The 20934-nt window shown below is 40.8% G+C and overlaps 1 long non-coding RNA gene across 1 annotated transcript in view; it reads left to right on the top strand.

Annotated features, from left to right (window-relative positions):
* The window catches only part of LOC110841270 (uncharacterized), a 181212-nt gene that overhangs the window by 128546 nt on the left and 31732 nt on the right, over nt 1-20934 (top strand). Inside the window, exon 5 of the long non-coding RNA XR_015537880.1 lies at nt 6910-6973. This is a non-coding gene — a long non-coding RNA (uncharacterized LOC110841270). The remainder of the gene's footprint in view (nt 1-6909; nt 6974-20934) is intronic.

Below are 20934 nucleotides of genomic sequence, written 5' to 3'. Positions count from 1 at the left end.
CGAAAGATAAACGTCAGAGATGAATCTGAAAATGTGTCGATAATATTAAAATGGGTAACGAAATAGGTCCTGAAACTCTTAACTGGATTCACGTGGTTTAAGAGTGGGTCCAGTGGTGGGTTATTATGAACACGAAACTAAACTTCAGTTTCCATAAACGTCAGCATTTTCTTTCTTATTCGACGATCTACAGTCTAACCGACGCAACCAAGACAGATTCATTTACGCAAACTAGGAATCAATCAATCAATCAATCAATCAATCCTTTGTGCGTATCCTTAACTGGAGAAGGTGACTTCTAATTTGAACCCTGTCACTAAAATTTGTTGGAAAGGGTGGGGTGTGCGTAAAACTGCGGACTTCAAGGTGTATTAGCTTTTCGGTTTTGGACATTTCGAACTTGCTTCACCATTTGAAGGAGAGGTTTTCTTGTTGCTAGACAACACGACCGCAGTGGACAGCACGTGTACCTGTCATTTGCCGTTCAGGCGAACCGACGCAAGTACGTTGTTTTGCAACGACACGAGTTTTAAGACATTCCAGCTCACGTGATTCTGAGGTCTCAGGTGGCTGGCAGCAGAAGACAAAAACTTTGGACCAAAATCTATGTAAAGTGTCACGGGTCCATGTTTTTAGCGTACCTAGATTCCTGTGACAAAGAGTCTGATGGCAGTACATCCAACTTCCTAAAGAAAATTTTAATAAAACCAATTTACATCATGAAGAACTTCTCACAGCAACTTGGCAGACTGTAGTCTCTGTTTATTAACGCACTTCTGAAACATTGTTCCAGACAAAATTGCTGTAATGGTAAAAGAAAGTTAGTTTTGTGTATTTATTTAGTGTTCTGTCTGACGACAGGTCCATATGAACAGGATCCTTCCATCCTTTTCTCGGACTGGGACCTGTTCATATACGTTCTTGGCAGATGATCCAGAAGTGGTTTGCCATTGCCTTCTTCTGTGTGTGAATGGAGAAACCGGGGAAGCACCCGGAGGAAACCTACGTGTTGCCTAGACCACGGCCTTGCCTAACCGCCGGGAATCGAACCCGAGACCCCAGGATTACAAGGCCAGCGTTCTAACCGCTAGACCACCGTGGCGGTCCGCATTGATACAGGAACGAAAATGTCGTCATCTTCGTCTGAGCTTGCCTGTATGGATTCTTTAATTTCAACCATTCCCCCGCACCGTGTGTATTGATATGCATTTTTACGGCACGCTGAAGAATTTCAGTGAAATGCGAAAGAAGGTAAGGGGAGAAATGGATGAGGGGCGGGAGGCGTAGGCAGGTTAGCAGAATTGCCCTTCTTTAATTACAGCTCTGCCGACAACGTTAAGAATGAGGGACGAGCGAATGGAAGGTGACTGACAGAATTTCAGTTCTCGGAATGACATTAAGACGAAACCTCGATTGTCAGTCAGTTCAATAACTCGCACTCGGACGCAGTCGGCCATTAATTTCTGTCAACACGGTAGTTGAAATTGCTGCCTGATTTCTTCGTTGGCCTGTTTCTTTTCTTCATCCTTTCCCCCACTCGCTTGTTCTTTCTTTATCATTTCTTTCTTTCTTTGTCCACATTGCTTCTGCTGCTTTCTTGCTCCTTTAATCAGGATTCGATCTAACGTGTTGCAGCGGTGATTGGAATTCATTCTGCTTCGTATTTGAAAAGGCACTTTACGAACCCCCCCCCCCCAAAAAAAAATTCTTTTCCTATGATCGGCCGTACTGACTGAAAAATTTCGTGATTGTCCTCAGTTGTTCCGGGTCAATTTTGTGACCAGCTCACAATGCCATGAAGTTAACCACGAATTTTTAAGATTTCTTTGATGTTAAAATTATCTTATTATTTAATATGTTTACGGATTTGTATGCACAACATACTGACGTTAAAATTTCGCTGACTTTTCTAAAATAACGTAAGAATTCTCTCAATATTAACATAACTTTCTGGGGTAATCTGGAACTCAAACCATTGTTTTTAATAAGATACGTCCTCTTCTATTCGTGTTCTATTATTTCGATAAAGCTATTAAATATTAAAATATGGGTTGGTTTCGTGGGTAGAACGTCACAGTAAGCACATTTTCTGTTAGCATGTGTTTAGGTTCCAGACACATAGAAGCTGAAGCCTTTATAATCCCACACCACATAAAATTTCCACTGGCTTCTATGCGTCCTTGCTCATTAATGTGACCGAGAAATATCTTCTCCTTATCGCACCGAAAGTTTATCAAAGTCATTAAAAAAGAAGCTGGCGAACTATATCGAAAGCCAGTTTATCCAATTTACATGGTCGCAGTTTTCCTGCTACGTGGTTTTTCTTTTTTTCATATCATCTTCCCAATTACACCTGTGTCTTCCTTTTTGAGGCTTCCTAACAAAAGTCTTACATAATTCTTGTTTCCCAGGATACAGTGAATTGTGCTAATTGCAAGGAAGGTGCTGTGTTGTATTGAGCGCCGCCTGTCGCTTTCACTCCCAATGTCTTGGCGTACATCTCCTCCTGCCTCCTGAGTTGAGCCTGGGACTCGGACAATTGACACAACTGCAGAATACCATACTGCAGAAATATTAGTTTGCATATTAATTACACTGCATTTCTGTGGTGGCAAATTAAAATACGAGCAAATTAGAACATGGTTTGTGATTAACGGAGGTTAATTATTCGTGGTGTGCTACTCTTTGGTTCAGTGATTGATTACTGAGGGGAAAAGAATATTTACAGTATTTGATTTATATTGGATTTACGAAACGTGATATTCCATTATGGGGTATGAACATATGTAGGTTACAACTCAGAAACTACAGTCGACATCTTGACCGTCATGAGGACCTTTGATCTTAGAAATAAACACTCATATAAACAAAGTTATGATCATAATATTTTGAATTGTGAATGTTTTTTTTAGAGAAATGGTCACGTAAATGGCAGGATAATATTAGAGCGGAGCTTAGAAAAAAATAAATGTACAAGGTGTGAACTGATTTGAACTGAGTCGGGATAAGATCTAATTGCGAGATTTTGTAAATAAGGATGATGGACCTCTGGTTTTATAAAACCAGTAAATTTACGACCAGCTAAATGACAGCTGTTAGAAAAAATCCGTGTTTCGTGAAGTTTCTTAGTCAGAGGTTTACTAACTAACTAACTAACTAACTACTAAAGCAGGGTAATTTCTTGATAGCCAAGTGACTGTCAATTTGTCAAGAAGGACTCCACTTCATGGAGCTGATAATTCCGAGATCAAGGATTTCGCGGTTTGGTGCTTAGACACAGGGGAAGTCTAAGGTCGCCGTTGAGTAGTTGGTACTTCTGTTTCTTGTTTGGGATGTTGGGTAGTCTGATTAGGAATTTCGTTATCTTCCTCCATGTAGATAAGGGATAATATATAAAGTAGGCCACTACCACTTTCTTCTTTATCGTCTCCAATATAACTTACACAGTCATCCACACGTTTAACGATGTATAATCTGCACAGTCGAAACGTCGATGTCAGCAACAAATGATATACACGTCAGTATTGCTGCATCATGTGATCCTGCAGTACAAAACTTGGACGGAGAGGCTGCTGCTGCTGCTGCTGCTGCTGGCTGCTGGACCAATTAATACATCTCGCGAGATGAAGTCCTTCCTCCCCCGGCCCGCACATATCCCTTCTTCCCCGCGACTCCCCCGCTGGGCCCCCCAAGGTGCTGGTCATGTCGGGGTAATCGATAAACAGTGTGCATGTGCCGCGTTTGGGGAGGTTCGCGGGGGTAAGGCGAATGAGCGAGGAGGGAGGATTGCTTGAGGAAGTTGCTTGCTTAAGTCAGCGGGTGCAGGGAAATGGAGAAAGTACAGCTTATAGAGCAATAACTCTGAGGAAGGACCCGGCTGCCAGGGTGCGTTCTTGTACGTGCACGGCGTCCACCCCCTCACTAACCACGAAAAAATGTACGACTGGCATTCCTAACCCGTATATTGAAGGTGTGTGTCAGGTGGAAGGGCGGGTCATTCAGCACGAAGACCGCAAGATGCTATAGTGAAGTAATCTATTTGTTATACAATCTTAAGAATTATTTATGTATCACCGTTCACCATAATTATTTGTCGCGATCGCTCTTTGCATTAAGGCAACAAAATATTTGTGACCACAGAACCGTTTTACATTTTAGACACGATTATGGTCTCTTAGATTTTAAAATGATTCTGTATAATTTGCAACCTCCGATGATTCTGGCTTCGTTTTGAAGAAAGATAAAGATTCCGTAAGAAAGTGTGGAATGCTGGACAGGAAATTCGGGCGGGGGTGGGAGGGAGACAGTACAGTCTAAAGTTAAGATGAAATGAGCCAAAATTTAAACCAGACGCCTGGAAGTGTTGAGAGGTCTTTGCAACACCTCTGCTTCATGAGATAATGACTGTAGTAAGGAAGGAGGCCGTGAAGACATTGAATTGAGACAGACCCAGTGCCAAAGGGCAAAGGGTTTTTTTTTTTGAACACCAATAGCGGAAACGTAATGTAATGGCTTGAGGCCAAAATGTTGAGTTAGGTTCTGACTGTCCTCTGAAAGTCTCTCTGTGTCTTCTTCCTTCTGTGTTGCCTACTGCATTTTCTTGGGGGTGTTTTTGTAGTCTATCCTCTATCTTACTTTACCTTTTCCGATTTCTGGCTTTAATATGGCCCTTATTTCATCATATTCGTTTAATCTCCTTTGTTTTCGAAATGCCCTTTTCCCAAATTTTTGGGGTCCCTTCTTTTGTCTTCTTTCTTGTTATCTCTTATTTTTATTTAGTGTTCTGTCTGACGACAGGTCCATATGAACAGGATCCTTCCATCCTTTTCTCGGACTGGGACCTGTTCATATACGTTCTTGGCAGATGATCCAGAAGTGGTTTGCCATTGCCTTCTTCTGTGTGTGAATGGAGTAATTGTTGGGATGCCACGGAGGAAAACTCCGTGTTGCCTAGACCACGGCCTTGCCCAACACAAGTTATAAATCTGAGCACCACCGGGAATTGAACCCGGGACCCTAGGATTACAAGGCTAGTGTTCTGACCACTAGACCACCGTGGCTGTGCTTGTTATCTTACTTAACGTAATTTCTGAGATGTCTTCTTACCTGCTTCTCCTCTACGTAATTATGTGTCGGTGCACCGTCTCTCACTTGGAACTTTGTTCTGGTGTTCAAAAGAGATTCCCAATTCTTCCGGGTTTTTTGGCTTCATTTCACGATATTCCTGTTTATTCATCGTGTTCTAAATGTGCATTGTCAAAATGTTCTCCTTTCCCACCAGTTCGTCATTTCTCTTGTAAGTTACTTCCGCGCCATGGAGCCATCGACAATCGAGCATCAGGCTTCTCAGTAACAGACAAATGATGATGTACCATGTCGCTTTTCAGAAGAACTTACTGCCACCATCATGAGGGTAATGAGTAATGAGTAATGTCGCCCTGATGATGGGAGGGGGGGGGGATTTAACCATCTCTCAAACGTCTTTCAGTATCCCATTACACGGCTTAATGTCCCAGAAGACAACCATATTCATAAGCGTCTCCGTGAGAACCACAAATCGCTCATTAAGAAATGTGTCTATAAATAATTGTAACTGTAGTCGAGTATCATTGAGTTACAGGACAAGTTTGTTTGACCGTTGTTTAGTGTCTGGATAAAAATGTGTAACATTTCGACCTAGAAATTCAGTCACTGTCACAAACCGACTATCGCCTGTATTTCTACCTGGAGAACGGACCACGTCCAAAAAGAATCCCCCCCCCCCCCAATAACGGATTTCAGAAGTGTGCTGAATTTAACAGCAGTGTTGCAAACTGTTCCCTGATTGTAAATTTAATGATCACCAGATAAGGTGGAATGAGCTCACATACGTCACAAAGATTTTTCCAACACCCGGTGCTTCGTGGCAGCTAAATGTGCTGTTAAGGCTACGTTTTTAGGAAACGTCAATAAAGTTGTTTGTTTATTAGTTAAGGACAGATAAGGAATTATGGCAGTGCAGTAGTTACGGTCACTGACGGAGAAAAGAGGGAAATATTTCTGTCCATCCTGAAACAAACAAATTTTATCGATCTGCTGTTTATTTGTTCTGTTCATTTGATTTTATTATTTTGAGTATTTAATGTTTCTATTGTTTATTCACTCTGTAGTTTGTGTCCGCTAATGATTTGCTTGAGACACGGTGGTTAGCGGTTAGAACGATGGCCTTGTAATCCTGGGGTCTCGGGTTCGATTCCCGGCGGTGCCCGAATTTATAACTTGTGTTGGGCAAGGCCGTGGTCTAGGCAACACGGAGTTTTCCTCCGTGGCATCCCAACAATTACTCCATTCACACACAGAAGAAGGCAATGGCAAACCACTTCTGGATCATCTGCCAAGAACGTATATGAACAGGTCCCAGTCCGAAAAAAAGGATGGAAGGATCCTGTTCATATGGACCTGTCGTCAGACAGAACACTAAAAAAAATGATTTGCTTAGCTTTTAGCGTAAAGAAACGAAAGTGGCACAGCTTTAAAAACGCCGGGGCCCTCAATTTACGATTTCTGTAACATCAGAATTTCTCTTATATTCTGTTAGTGTTCAACTGTCATTAGAGACATGGAAGTTGAAACGAATGACGATTTAAATGTTAGTTCTTAACAAACTGATAATGAAGATAAGACGTTGTGAGGTCTCTCACGCCTTGAATTTTCCGAGGTAACAGTATCAGATGAGCAATTACTGTTATTTCTTGACATCGATGCCCTATGCGTCAGGCAACACGTCACACTCCTGTGTACTGAGGTGTGGCTTTGACCACGCAACAATTAGTATAACGTGACGTACTTCCGGTCTGTGTACAAAAAAATTAGACGAACAAATCTTGTGAGAGTTCTACATGGATGATTCTAGAACTTTTTGTGTTTCAGGTTGAAAGGCGTGTCCCGCATTACAAAATACACACAGTCATCATACCCAGGTTCATTTCACAAGGTAAGGGGAATCGATATTGTTTTGTTAATTTGTTATGTGCTGCAATCTGTGAACCAGCACGCTAACACATTCTGTTATAACAGTGGTTAATGAATAGTACTTGAGCTGGGAGTAACAATAGATCGACGATACGTACGCGATGGAAACAAGTCGACCAGAAAGAAACGTAGCGGACTCTGACAAGGATCTTACACATTATGTATGAACAATACTTAAACAGACTAGGATCTTGTACGTTATGGGTAAACAATACGTAAACCACGAACCAGTGCGATGTAATCGACTTTGTTCATAATCAAACTTAAAATAGACCATTGAACATCAACATAAGCTGTCTTTCAGGACATCGGCGTACTGGAAAATCGTAGTCATACTTCATGATATTCGTACATCCAACTTATTCGATGAAATGAAAAAGTACACGTAGCATGTACAATGAAAATGATAAGCGTACAATGCTTGAACAAGATAAGGTTATATCAAGATACGGTTTTATAAAGAGCCGGAGATATCTTGAACAACTGAACAACTGTAAGCTTCTCAAAAGGTCTGGGCTTCATGGCGTTAGTTAAGTTTTTATCCTCTTGGTTTGTGTTCAACAGCTATTTTCAGTGTAAGTTGAGGAAACTATTTACTTTTGAATTCGTCTGCTGTGTTCCGTTTAAGTTATTGAATACATGTTCATAAATTTAAATCTTTCCAAAAAAAAAATGTCTGTCGGTTTTAGGCAAAAATTATATTCGAAAAAATTTTTTGTGACAAATGCTATGACATTTCGATACAAAACGTCGCAAGCTGAATATCTAACACTCGATTAATGCCATGTGGGAGTTTCGCTGTGAAAATAATATTTAAGGATTCAGTCCGTACCGCAAAGAAAACACTACACTTCACCATTACAGAATCAACTGATCGCGTCTAAAAATATTTAAGAATTCGGTCCGTACCGCAAAGAAAACACTACACTTCACCATTAGAAATATCAACTGGTTAACGATATTTAAGGAACTAATTTCTGTTTACCATGAGATTCATACGAGACCCATAAATACAAAATGCGTAATTATTGATTGTTGAAATGGGTGGTACATATAGTTACCACTAGATTTTTGGGCTAAACAAAAACTAAGAGCCAACAAATGAACCTGTGTCAGATTAGACGCCGTAGCGGGAGCATTCGCTGTCTTTGAGTTGACTTTTGTATTGAAATACCTTAAGAATCCGTTTTGTGACAGCAGCGGTTGGTATTTATGTGCGATGCTCCCCGAGTTGACAGCTGAAGAACACCCTCCTCTGCGGGGGGTCGTCCATAAGACAGTTGCAGCAGTTTATTGATGACTCGACAATCTAAACTGATGTCATCCATATAACAATACCAATCTTCGCCCTATCTTTATCTTCCTTTCTTTAACTTTCCTTGTTTCCACACTGCCTTGCATTTGTTTTTTTTAGTTGACTACGCACTAAAGGTAAAGTTACTCACCGTTCAGAAAGGAGTTGGTGAGACTTCAGATTTGTATTCGGTAGGTACGCGGTTCGAATCGCGGTCGGGATACCGGATATAATGTGTGTTCTATCATGTTTTTACTCAGTTTTTCCAGGTGAGTGCCAGAATAGTACCTTCAAAGAAAACCACGACAATACTGTACCAGATGCACCTTTCTTAATCATATTTCCGCCAAATTTTGACGTTGAAGAGACGTTATTCAATAAAATAAATTCGTCCAAAGAAGCCGAAATCTTTCAACGTCACCTCTGCATTATTTCTTCACTACCAGCAAATCACTTCCGCGGTTTTTCTCAGTTGCACAATGGAGATATAATGGGAACTGTATGCACCACTTGTTCTAAGAACCATCCCTACGTTTAGCCACGAAGTGTATTTTGTCCGTTAGGCCCTGTAGGAATTGTCATCTCGTGGATGAGGCTTCATGCGGATGGTATCATTGCCCGCACTGGCAATTCCTCATGTCCGGTGATTTGTCACATTCTGTGATCATTATCACATGTGTGTAATGGATGAGGGTGTCCGTAGCGGCCATCTCATTCTTTAGCGTCTGTGGTGTGAGGGTCCCTTTCTTTCTACTCGTACTTTCTCCAGATCCGCCTTACAAATGTCTCTTACGTTTCGGAGGTCATTCGTCATCTGTCTAAAGATCATGCCTCAACGACGTCTGATGTATTGTTTTCTGTTTAGATATTGGCGTGTGCTATTTTCCATTACAGAGCTTCATTGATGCTGTGTCTTACTCGGAAAATAACGCTAGGAGATGGGGAGAAATAATTTAATTGTAAGGACAATAATCTTTTAAGTTTTGGTATTACTCGCTACTGCATATATTTAATCAATGTAAATATTTTCGTATATCTAAAATGTGTCTTGAAATAATATATTGTTTTTGCTGAAAATAATGTTCATAATAAAATTATAAATGCCATCATATTAATTATTTCACTTGCTGAAATTAAATGATATGGGAAAATAATTGCAAAGTGGCGATGTATCAAACTTTGGAATTTGTTGATCGCGGCATACGTGGAGGTACCGAAACGACGTTTCTTTGGAGAGACTTAGAAAAACCGCGAAAGTTTTGTCAGGACAGCCAGTAACCCGGTTCATATTCTTAAGACTGTCGTGTTTTGAAACGGTGCGTATAGTAAACATTGAGCTTTAAACAACGGAGAGAAACTTCCTCAATTTGCTTTTGTGGGCAGATTCCCGCCTTATCGAGGAGCATGTCCGCGTGAGTGGCTGGCACGCTTTCTTATCTCGCGCGATGCATGATGGGACGTGATGTGTGTCTGCCCGAGGTCGTGATGCTCCTCGCTCCGAATCGTGAATCTGTGGCACCCATACCACCCTACCCCCGTACCCCACCCCGACCCACACCCCACCGGGGCCCGAGGTCGCGTCTCAATGTCTCTTTCCTTGCTCGAGGGACGGAACCAGAGCCAACAAGTGTCAAAGGAACTTCGTCGTCACTCAGCCGTTATTTGAAGATTTGTGTGCGAACCAGTCACTTTCGTGCTTGTAGGAAAGAGTCTAACCAGCATCACTTCAGTGTGTTTGAGGGTGGGTGACGTGGTCAATATTTGGATCAACCAGAGGAAAGTAGAGACGAGATTTACAATTTTTGAGATTTCAGATCCTTGCTTGGACAAGTACGGAGATGACATTTTCCTGGGATATTGCGCCGCAGTAGTCTCGTACAAGTTGGCCGACGTTTCAGAGGTCCTTGCCGCCTCATAATCACCCTAATGATTGAAGCAGTACGCACATCTGAAAATTCGGTCAATTTCTACGACACTACACGGCGTATATTTCTAGGAGGTTGTTACTTTAATAATTTCTGCGCTACGTAAATAATTAATTTACGTGCATCGTACTCCTTGAGAATCTTAGAGTAGCCCATGTAGTCATAGAGTCAAGCTAGCCAAGTCTTATTTTATGGAATCCAAAGATTCATTAATTATCGTGTTTACAACGCCCCACCTCAGATCCCTGTCTAAAAATATTGATAAAGTGTTGAAATAAAAGATGAGGTAGGTGGGACGTGAGGAAAAAATGGAAGAAATGAGAAATGCATACAGAATTTAACCGGAATATCTGAAGGGAAGAGGCCAGTTCGTAGACCTGGTTGTAGATGGGAGAAAAATAGGTTAAAATGAATCTTCGAGAAGTGTTACTGTGGACGAAAACCCACTTAAGCTGCTTTGTCATACGATCAAGTAATGGGCTGTTTTAGTCTCTATAAGGGACTTCTGAATTTCGTAAACTCCGGGGGTTTATTGACTGTCTCAGCTTCTCAAGAATATTCGGCTCCAAGAAGTTAGTTAATAACAAAGTGATTCCCTTACTTGACTGATGAAAAGTGTAATTTATAATGGGTTTGATGTAATATTTACGACTGATCTCAGTTATCTGCTTCGTATGCCATTTTCAGTTTATCTTTACAAAGTGTCCGTACGTGTTTTTATTATTGGAGTTCCTCTGTTTTTGACACAGGGGTGTAGTTAATAAAATTTTGGAGGAACGTCGGTTACCACCTGCACATCTACACGGCGTCACAATCCTGAAAACCACGATCGAAATTTTTACCGCCGTGGAAACCTCATGTCTCTGATAAATGATATTAGTTTAACTAGCCACAACTTTCATTCATATCTTCATATTGTACAAACAATATCCGAAAAGATTACGAGTGCTTCTTCAGAATTTTATCAGTTTCACTATTTGTTCGTCATCAACGCCTTCAGCTTCAAGATCGACAACTTCTTCAATTCCTGTGTGACGCGTGTAGTATAAACTAATTTCTACAGGCGTTGGCAAATTCTGTGCCCTCGTAAAACAGCTACGAAAATTAAACATTTCGAATCACCTCTCACGTGATAATGTCTCATCTTGACACTGCTGGAAGTTTAACTGTGGAAATAACATGGAAATTCAGGATATTTCTTAATGAGGAGATTCATAAATAGTTTGTGGTCTTAACAGAAAATGACGATGGTGAAAGAGAGATGGGCGAGGCATGTAGCACACGTGAGAGATAAGAAACATTTAGTCGGTATATATCTGAAGCAATAATCTTTTAGAAAGCGAGCACTTGGAAGACCAAGAAGGAGTTAGGAGAATTAATGTGGATGATAGGTAGGGAACTTGATAGAGCTATCTCATTGTGCCTGCAGAGTGTATTTTTAGGTTTAGTATGATTATCGCTATATGCTGCTATTGTTTTCTTAATCAGCGTTTACCAGTGGGTCTTTGTAATGGTGAAGTATAGTGTTTTCTTTGCGGTACGTGCTTAATTTTTAAATATAATCAAGATGAACATCGACTTTATAGGGTTTAACAGGATCCACAACGTAGAAATAATGTTTTCTTCTTAATCTTGTTACAAATTGTTTATCTTCGTGTAATTTAATTGTACTAATTTTGTACTAACAATTGCTCACTGTCATATTATTGGCCTAGTCTTGAATTGTTTGAAGACGTCTTTTCAATTGCTTTGTATACGTGGCGTCAGATTGACGGTTTCCACAAGGAAGACGTTGTGGCCATGGGGATGACTGCGGAAAACCGCGAAAAATATCACTCAGGATAGCTTACTTCTCGTCTGAGGTTTGAACCCGTGACGTCCCGAACACGAAGCAGAAGTACTAACCACTCGTTAGTAATATCCGATAATTTAAGTTGTGTATGTGCAGAGGTGTCGTGTGGTCATCCTAAGAAGGTTGCTTGTGGAACTCCAGTCCTCGCATTGGGACGCAGCCATGTCTGTGCTCCCGCTGGGGCAGTACACAGCATCTTGTGACCCGGAACGGAAAACAAATGCTTTCCCAGGATTCCCGCTGCATCTCGCGAGTATCGCTTCTTTTGTTCTCGAGTGTTGCAGTCATTTTGAAGGCGTTCCTGACCCCCTATCCCCTCCACCGTGGTAACCATCTTTCCATCTGTGGAACAGAAATATGTTGGGTCACGCTTCTCCATATTATATAGATGCATCACCACGCTAAACGTTTGCGATCAGTTAACGTCTGGTCGTATCACGCTCTTGCCATTGGAACAAAGATGGATTCTCTCTCTTCTTCTTCTTCTTCTTCTTCTTCTTCGTGGATTGTTCTTTTTTATTCTGGTACGAAAGCTTTCGAGTGTGTCGTCCGGTGTGGTTTACCGGCTAGCGTTGAATAATGTTGATGAAATGGAAAATCTCCCCTGGTACGTGTCTGCAGGTCTGACTCCGGTCATTTCAGAGTACGCATGTCTTCGTCACAAACCTCATGTTGCTGCAGAGTTCATGGGGGGGAAAAAGCGATTCTGATGTCACATGTTCATTCAGCATGCATCACAAGATTTCATTGCTTCGTGACACAAAACACCGTGAGACACAGTTCTTCACTGTTTGCATCGGAGAAACGAGAAAGCACGTAGAATTTTGGTGAAGTTATTTGTCGGGACGCTTCGACACTGCTTCCCAAGTTCTAGGATTGTGTCCAAAGGAAATTCCCCCCACCCCTTCTTCCTCTTTACAGATGACTTTCGTTACACGCTGCTTTAGATATGAGCGTTTGTTGTATTTTTCCGCGGTTCTATTTCAGTATCGTAAGGAGCGTCAATATCCTATTCGCGGCCCCGGCAGAATCTGAGTATCGCGAGCTGTTTCACAGACTCGATCCACCGTTTTGATTCCTGATATTAAAAATCAAGGCCTCCAGTGGTGTATAATTAAGAAAACATACGTTTCCCGTTTTACGCGTTTTGGATATAAGCGGCGATTCGCAAGAACGCATCCCCCCCGTGTATAACGAGAGTCGTCTTTATTTTATTTTATTTTATTGTTTGTTCCTTCAAATCATTCTTCGCCTCTCATGACGTCACAAGAAGTAATTAATATCCTGACTGCGCACTTGCGCGTTCTGGAACTGAAAGACATGTATACATAAACAGGATAATATTGACGTAATTCGACATCGATACATCGTCTGAATATCGAGAGCTGAGACTGTGATTGAAAGCCTTCAGTCCTTTGACAGTTTCATACCCTGTCCGGGGGGGGGGGGGGGGGGGGGGGCTTGGATGTGTAAACACGGTTCCTGCTCCAAGCAAACAGTGGTCTAACCACCCGAATAGGTTATCTCTGGTTTCAGCGTTTCTCTGTCATTGGAGAAGCTGTAATTAATTGCTTTTTTCCCTGTCGGAATTCGAACACCAGGACAGATCAGTCAGTAAATTGACTGGCTTCGGCTGGACGACCAGGGTTCGGTTCTGGGCAATCGAATTCGACACGACGACACGCTGTGTGGCCCCGTCACGCCTCGCCTCCACTGGGTACCAGTATCACTGATACCAATCTAATGCCGAGGTCTAGAATACGTGGAGTTTTACCTCCGTTCTCAAAGTGATGAGATACGGAGACAGCTTTACCTTTAGTTCAAGAAGGGTAGGGAGTTTCCGTAGGACGTTCTTAACTTCAAGTATACGCGTTCACGTCGTGTAGAAGGGCGAATTGTTCGCCGAAGTACATTAGCAGGAAATTGTACGAAGGTTACGTAAAATCGTGGCTATGTTTAACGCTGCTTCATATTTACAGCGCGTTCGACGTATATAAAAACACTGGAAAATCACCTTGCCCTGACAATACCGGCACTCCATTAATGGAGAATGGTAAATCAGCGCTCTGCAGTTGCCGTGAGTTTAAATTAGTTGGTCCTGCAGAACGGACATCCAGGATTCGGGACTTCCCAAGGAGTAGTTATCCTGCTAAGGATACTTCGTCTGTTTGTTTGTTAGTTACTTTATGTAGCAACAATTTCTCATCCGCTTAAGTTACAAAACGCTGGTATAAAGACGAGTGGAATTTAAGGTTATCACGGCGAAGAAGGATGGCGGTATTGGTATTATAGTTACGCATTATGGACTTATGGGGAGATTCCGACGTTTCGGAGAAATATACTGCTTTCAGCCCTGAAGATGGAAGAAATTTCTTCCTCCGAAACATTGGTGTCCACATACAAGTACACGTTACTACCCAGAGGGTCGACATCGACGAGGATGATCGTGTTTAATGAATTGGTAAGGGTGTGGAAGGAAACGAGTGTGGCCAATTGTAGTCTCCAATCCCAGATAAGAAGGAAGGGAAGGTAGAAAGACGGTTCAAAAGAAAGTAATAGCTTGTTTACTATTTATTAGTAGCGATAGTGCATTTCAGGAAATCGCTCGTAATTTGGACTTGGATAATAAATGTATAAGATACGTCCCGTGCAGTGATTGTTCCTGGAATTAATTACTCGCCTTGAAACGGAGAACTGCATGAAAGGGAAAAATTTGGCGGTTTTTTTGAATTCATTTGCTGATGCCATGAGTGGTCATTAGGACACTCTTACACGCAGCGCAACGGCGGTAAGAGCCTTTGATAATTCCGCCGTTCTCAGAAGTTCGCACACTCCCGCTTGGTATCTTTGACGTGTTGGGTGAAAGAGAGACGGAGAGAGGGTGGACCATCTTGAACCTGTTCTGGACGGTTGGGCTGCTCGTAGCTTCCCTGCTAAAACATTTAGTTTAACTTATCCCTTGGAAGTCCGGATATGTTATTCTTTATCATTAAGTTTGCTTCCGTCCGCCTGTGCTTGATGTCTGCATTAGCTTCAGAAGTTCCTCCTGCGCTGTGCAGAAAGCATCATCACACGCCTACAAGTTTCTGGCAACGTTAAACACGAGTAATCGCATCTTACCACCAGACGGCATGTCTGTGGTTTTTGCAATTCATTTGGGAAATGCAGGTTACCATTAAACTCTGAACCTTTTGTTTTGCTGTCTTGTGTCTAAAATGTATAATTTTTCCTCTTATCTTTCAGTGTGAAGTATTAACATCGCCTTTAATTTAAACACAAATAAATCCAATACAGAATGCGTTAAAGAAGAATGAAGAATTTATCATAATTGTATCTTATTCATTTTATTACATTAACGTTTTAAAAACAGCGTCTTTGTGCAAGAAATATTAATTTGCATAGCAATATTTTAGTAGGTATTTGTTGTGTTTGGGTTATAAGGGATAGTCTGCTGCTATGTGGGTAGAGCACATGTTAGAATGTCTTAAGTGATCAGAATACATCTGGACCTAGGGATGATGAAATAAGTGACCTCAATTTAGGATAAACATAAAGTTCAACGAGAAACTTTGTGATTTATTAACATCACGTAATGTTGTTAGGTTAGAGGAGTAATGGGGATTGCAGAGGGGTTTAATATTCCCTCAGGACTGAGCACAGAAAATTCTCTTGGTGAAACCAATTCAAAATATCCAACTTGGAAAATTATATTAGAGGATAGCTTTAAGATTCATCTTAGGAAAATTGGTTGTGAGGATCTCAGTTACATGAAACTGGTCCAGATTCGTGTCCATTAGGCGGACACTTATAATAGCAGTGTTGAACCTTCCAGTTCTGCTAACATATTTCTTGAGGATTGGAGAAAATTACGTGACGGTACTTTCCACTGCAAATAATTCTAGAAATGTTGTCGCCTTATATTTACGTCTCATATAATGCAACTTTTAAACGTTTCTGCCAGTCTCGTAGTCACTGATGTATATCTTGTGTTAGTTTATGTTTTCCACTCAAAAAATGTTCGTTTGAACCCTGTTTTTTTATTTTCGTTTGTTTGCTTGTGTCTTGTAACGAGACAGCGATTAGACCTTAAGCATACACGTATCAATATTTCTAGAAGCGTCCCACTTCACAAATTTCACATGCACATAAGTTTTTAATATCAAAATCTTTAGGTTATGGCATGTTCTTTTCCACCTCACTTAGGACAGTAGAAATGTAATTTATAAATAATCCTAACCTGGGATTGATAATGGTAGTGTCTTTGTTCTACATAGTACGATAATGTGTAAGAATCGAACATGCAAAGATCCCGAACATTATCAATATTGCATTGTCGTTCGTACTACATATTCCAGACTGTTCAAACACACAGTGGGTTCTCGTGTCTAAGAAACTGATATCAGACTTTGCAATGCATCATGGTTAATGTATTAGCAAATTTGAATCATTCTTTAATCACGCGAGTTCTCCACCAAATAGAACGCGTACATTAGCATTTTTTTCATATATGTCTATTACATTGTCTTCCGGGTTGTTGCGCCGTGTAGTCTGGTAGATGTTTACTGCATTTTCGGAGGTGCTTCCTGCCTCCGTCATCAGGGCGATTACTAAAGCATATCCATAAGTAAACTTCGAAGAAATTAATGTACATATCAGTTCAAAAAACACCTTTAGTTTAAAAATTCCGGAGGTTCAGCGGTTTCCCCCAGTAATCATATAGACCGTATTCATCTCTTATAGAAATAAATGCTCTGTTGGTATGGAAATCGAACATTCATGATCGTCATCACAAAAGCCCACCTATGAACCCTATCTTAATCTCTTTGACAAACTCACTGTTTACTCAAGTGCGAATAATCTTAATCTTATATCTTGTCCGCTGTCTCGCAGGTTACTTAATGTGTTTTGAAAAATATGTATTAAATTCTTGAGGACTCCATTCGTGTAACGTTATCACCGCAGGTGAAATATACAAATGAGTATATTATTTTTGTAATTTTATGTTTTCTGAAGTCATGCGTAGGTCATAAAACTTCCTTCAACACACCATTTTCAAATTGGCGACAAAATACGCGTAGTCTACAGAATATTACCGTCCATTTCACAGCCGAGATTTCGAACCCGGAACCCGTGAATAGAACGGGATTTTCATCATAATCACCCCAGTTACATGTGTAAGGGTCGCATCACGTCTCACGGCTGAATGAAGCCAGAATTCCGACTCCTGCCTCATTCACGTCTGTATGCTGTTAGTGTGTATATTTCAAACCACTAAAGAAAAGACGTCCATCCCTTCAGTTCCGCGTATAAAATGTTATTAATAATTTAAACACTAGCAGTGTGTAGCGTACGAATACCTCACGTGTTTTGTCCTCCCTCCCCCCAACGGGGTTGGGAAAAATATTTATTCAAAGTATTAATTTTATGAGGAAATCCCCTTGAGTAGAATCAATTGAGTTCTTTGTATGCACGGCGGTGGCTGGTCTACGGTTGCCATTTCATGGACATATAATTTTGTAGCCTATTGATATAAACGGTGAGGGGTCGGACATCATTTACAATATGCTTCGTAATATTATTAACCATTTGAATCCGAAATTCGTGTAACTAATTTATAAGAAGTCAGTCCTTACCGCAAAGAAAACACAGCATTTCACCGTTACAAAAATCAACTATTTAACGCTGTTTAAGGAATTGATCGTTGTTTACGGTGAGAATCATACTATAACGATATTAAATACAAAATGACGAGGTATCGATTCTTGAAGCAGTTTGGACATATAGTTGTTGTTGGGAATTAATGGGTTATATTACTATTGGCTATAGGTCGTGACGCCGTATAATCTTTTAGGTTATTTCGGAGTGTCGTACCCCATCCATCTTCAGTGTATCTAATCCAGAACATCACGATCTACGGCGTAAAAGAACTCCCACAACTGAACTGACGTTAAATTAGCAACTATGAATTAAAAATATATTAAAATTTATTGCCGTCAATCACAAATATATAATATTGTTAAAAGATTAAAACATCAATTAACGTTCCCCTTCGAGTACTCGATTACATAGGAACTTACACTACTAGTTTCGGCTATAATTTAGCCATCAACGGGTGTTATGTAGTTAAAACTTATTACTGAAATACTGATTTTTATTGTTTTTCATAATTTATATTCTTCATTTTCTGATGATGTTCTCCTTGTTCTTTATATTATTTCTTCGTTGCGTTGTACTATCACAGGTCACTGTTATTAGGTTTGTATTTTGTAGTGTCGTCAATATTTTATGTAGGACCAAGAAGTAATATCGTAATCGTATATAGTAGAAACGGAGATGTATTGGACTGTAATGTATCGTGGCTGGTTACCCGTGAAGATTGTTATTGGTAATTTTCCTTCTTTTTTTGTTTCGTAGTTTGTCATTTGATACTAAATTTTATTCTTTGTTAGAAGAAAGTAGATTACTTCGATTTGTAATATCTCTGAATTCTCGTCCGTGATACAAACATATTTGCTGCGTGTACGCTGCTTTTCAGAAAGTGTCACGTGACAGTGTTTTTCATGATGGTGAGTTCCCGCTGTAACCAGAGGCTAACATGTCCATATATTTTTTTTTTAAACTATCAGAAATATGCTGACAGCAACTCTGAAAGTTTTATGGTGAGAACCAGACTCCATTAGGGGCAGCAGTTTGTAGAGGTACGTAAAACTTCTATATTCCTCGACATGGCGACACACTGGCGCACATTTCAATATGACACGGAACACTAGATAATGTGACTTACCGCTACAAACCTGTAATATTGGAGCCCTAAAATGCAGAGTAAAATAGGGGTATATTTGTGTGTGTTCTTAATTAAGAACCACGCCATGAAGGTGTATGGGGAAATAGCAGTTTAGATGCACGAATTTTTGATACCGATAGTAGATGGAAGTGCGCTGTCAGGTTCACGTTTCTTCCAGCTTAACCCCGGTAAAAATCTTTGGTAGCATTGAAATAGGGGGCTGGGTGGACATCGAATCGGACTGGGACTTTATGAGATAGAAAATTAAATTCCTACGTCCTCATATGTATGGTTGGATGAATAATGTGCGTTCATCTTGTGAAATTTTTGGTTTTCACAGCAGCGAGGATGATTATGACGATGTTCTTCTGGATTTTAGCGCCGTGTAGACTCTTAGGCAGTTGAAAACGTTTCGGAGAGATATTTTACCTCCGTCTTCAGGTGTATTACCTGAAATCCAGCTTTTACTTCCGACGAAGCACTGCGACGCACCAGTTTCAACTTTGTCCATCCGTTTCCATGCTCTACGACAGTCAGTTGTTTAGATCTGTATACTTTGCCTCTACTGGCGGTCAAATAAACTTCCCCCTTCGCTGTAAAACATGTTCTATGCACTTCCACAACCCCTATGGACAGAATAATTACGGAATGAAAATTAACGAATTAAAAGTTAGGGAAAAGAGTTGAAAAATTTAATAATTTAATTGGTTATATGAAGGATGACTGCAGTTCTGTATTATCAAGAGATAAACTATTGATTTAAGACAGGGCTGGAGAATGATGGATAAGAAGAACACAATATAATGTTTTTATTGTGTCCTATAAACATCAGAATGACCCCGGAGGAAACAAAGAATAGCTGCAGTTTTATTATCGATGTGAGATGTCTTGCTCGAAGAAGACGTGACGGGAATTTGTACATGACCGGTCCGTCAAGGGGACAATGTTCGATTTCGCGCATGCAGACAAATGTCGCAGATGGAATCATCAAGCATCTTCCCTCTTTAACGTCGGAATTAATTTTTGGGATAGTTAATGGTCCAAAGAATTGCAGATACCACCAGGGAGGAGAAGACAGGAAGATCTAGAAGTAGATGGATCATAAGCATCTTGGGTGCGTGGCAGAGAGATTAACGCAAGAAGGACAGAGCAAATGACGTTAATAAAACCATACATACATGTATACGCACATACTCCTCTCCTTAAACAGTACGCCGTTGAAGAATATGTGTAGCGTAGAAGTTAAGTACAACACATTCATAATCTGGTCATTAGATGTAAATTAATGTTAAGCTTCGGTCTTCTGTTGTCTTCACCTCTTGAGGAACAGAAGGTTAGATGTCCCTACGACCAATGGGACCTCGGGACTTTAGTTGATACTTCGTAACTTTACTGATGACCAGCGATGGTTGTGTTCATCGCCCTGATGACGGAGGCAGTATGATCCCTGAAACGTTGGCAAACATCTACCAGACTACACAGCGCAACAACCCAGAAGACAGAAATCTTCATACTCATCGCCCTGATGACGGAGGCAGTACGACCTCTGAAACGTTGGTTAACATCGACCAGACTACACAGCCCAATAACCCAGAAGACAGAAATCTTCATACTAATTCATCGCCCTGATAACGGAGGCAGTATGACCTCTGAAACGTTGGTTAACATCGACCAGACTACACAGCGCAACAACCCAGAAGACAGAAATCTTCATACTCATCGCCCTGATGATGGAGGCAGTATGACCTCTGAAACGTTGGTTAACATCGACCAGACTACACAGCGCAACAACCCAGAAGACAGAAATCTTCATACTCTGATGACGGAGGCAGTATGACCTCTGAAACGTTGGTTAACATCGACCAGACTACACAGCGCAACAACCCAGAAGACAGAAATCTTCATACTCATCGCCCTGATGATGGAGGCAGTATGACCTCTGAAACGTTGGTTAACATCGACCAGACTACACAGCGCAACAACCCAGAAGACAGAAATCTTCATACTCATCGCCCTGATGATGGAGGCAGTATGACCTCTGAAACGTTGGTTAACATCGACCAGACTA

The sequence above is a fragment of the Zootermopsis nevadensis genome, unplaced genomic scaffold (genome assembly GCF_977971745.1).
Source record: "Zootermopsis nevadensis isolate Lab colony 2312 unplaced genomic scaffold, Znev_1.0 Znev_ptg000030l, whole genome shotgun sequence".
NCBI classification, from domain to species: Eukaryota; Metazoa; Arthropoda; class Insecta; order Blattodea; family Termopsidae; genus Zootermopsis; species Zootermopsis nevadensis.
Note: the sequence above shows the minus strand (reverse complement) of the source record. Positions and strands in the feature narration are given on the sequence as shown.